This window comes from Bison bison, unplaced genomic scaffold, assembly GCF_000754665.1.
Source record: "Bison bison bison isolate TAMUID 2011002044 unplaced genomic scaffold, Bison_UMD1.0 scf7180017863958, whole genome shotgun sequence".
NCBI classification, from domain to species: Eukaryota; Metazoa; Chordata; class Mammalia; order Artiodactyla; family Bovidae; genus Bison; species Bison bison.
In genome coordinates, this window is record NW_011494530.1 from 172,117 (window position 1) to 174,027 (window position 1,911).

At 42.2% G+C, this 1,911-nt stretch overlaps 1 protein-coding gene across 1 annotated transcript in view; it reads right to left on the bottom strand.

Annotated features, from left to right (window-relative positions):
• LOC104984266 (tripartite motif-containing protein 64-like) overlaps positions 1–1,911 on the bottom strand; it is an 8,336-nt gene that overhangs the window by 1,844 nt on the left and 4,581 nt on the right. The window lies entirely within an intron of this gene.

Below are 1,911 nucleotides of genomic sequence, written 5' to 3' on the forward strand. Positions count from 1 at the left end.
CATCACCATCTCCTGGAGTTCATTGAGACTCACGTCCATCGAGTCAGTGATGCCATCCAACCATCTCATCCTCTGTCGTCCCCTTCTCCTCCTGCCCCCAATCCCTCCCAGCATCAGAGTCTTTTCCAATGAGTCAATTCTTCACATGAGGTGGCCAAAGTCCTGGAGTTTCAGCTTTAGTATCATTCCTTCCAAAGAAATCCCAGGGCTGATATCCTTCAGAATGGACTGGTTGGATCTCCTTGCAGTCCCAAGGGACTCTCAAGAGTCTTCTCCAACACCACAGTTCAAAAGCATCAATTCTTCGGTGCTCAGCCTTCTTCACAGTCCAAACCTCACATCCATACATGACCACAGGAAAAACCATAGCCTTGACTAGATGAACCTTTGTTGGCAAAGTAATGTCTCTGCTTTTGAATATGTTATCTAGGTTGGTCAAAACTTTCCTTTCAAGGAGTAAGCATCTTTTAATTTCATGGCTGCAGTCACCATCTGTAGTGATTTTGGAGCCCCCCCAAATAAAGTCTGACACTGTTTCCACTGTTTCCCCATTTATTTCCCATGAAGTGGTGGGACCAGATGCCATGATTTTCATTTTCTGAATGTTGAGCTTTAATCCCACTTTTTCACTCTCCACTTTCACTTTCATCAAGAGGCTTTTTAGTTCCCCTTCACTTTCTGCCATAAGGGTGGTGTCATCTGCATATCTGAGGTTATTGATATTTCTCCTGGTAACCTTGATCCAGTTTGTGTTTCTTCCAGTCCAGCGTTTCTCATGATGTACTCTGCATATAAGTTAAATAAACAGGGTGACAATATACAGCCTTGATGAACTCCTTTTCCTATTTGGAACCCGTCTGTTGTTCCATGTCCAGTTCTAACTGTTGCTTTCTGACCTGCATACAAATTTCACAAGAGGCAGATCAAGTGGTCTGGTATTCCCACCTCTTTCAGAATTTTCCACAGTTTATTGTGATCCACACAGTCAAAGGCTTTGGCATAGTCAATAAAGCAGAAATAGATGTTTTTTTGGAACTCTCTTGCTTTTTCCATGATCCAGCGGATGCTGGCAATTTGATCTGTGGTTCCTCTGCCTTTTCTAAAACCAGCTTGAACATCTGGAAGTTCACGGTTCACATATTGCTAAAGCCTGGCTTGGAGAAATTTGAGCATTACTTTACTAGTGTGTGAGATGAGTGCAATTGTGTGGTAGCTTGAGCACTCTTTGGCATTGCCTTTCTTAGGGATTGGAATGAAAACTGACCTTTTCCAGTCCTGTGGCCACTGCTGAGTTTTCCAAATTTGCTGGCATATTGAGTGCAGCACTTTCACAGCATCATCTTTCAGGATTTGGAATAGCTCAACTGGAATTCCATCACTTCCACTAGCTTTGTTCGTAGTGATGCTTTCTAAGGCCCACTTGACTTCACATTCCAGGATGTCTGGCTCTAGGTCAGTGATCATACCATCATGATTATCTGGGTCGTGAAGATCTTTTTTGTACAGTTCTTCTGTGTATTCTTGCCATCTCTTCTTAATATCTTCTGCTTCTGTTAGGTCCATACCATTTCTATCCTTTATCGAGCTCATCTTTGCATGAAATGTTCCTTTAGTAGCTCTGATTTTCTTGAAGAGATCTCTAGTCTTTCCCATTCTGTTGTTTTCCTCTATTTCTTTGCATTGATCGCTGAAGAAGGCTTTCTTATCTCTTCTTGCTATTCTTTGGAAGTCTGCATTCAGATGTTTATATCTTTCCTTTTCTCCTTTGCTTTTCACTTCTCTTCTTTTCACAGCTATTTGTAAGGCCTCCCCAGACAGCCATTTTGCTTTTTTGCATTTCTTTTCTATGGGAATGGTCTTGATCCCTGTCTCCTGTACAGTGTCACGAACCTCATTCCATAGTTCATCAGG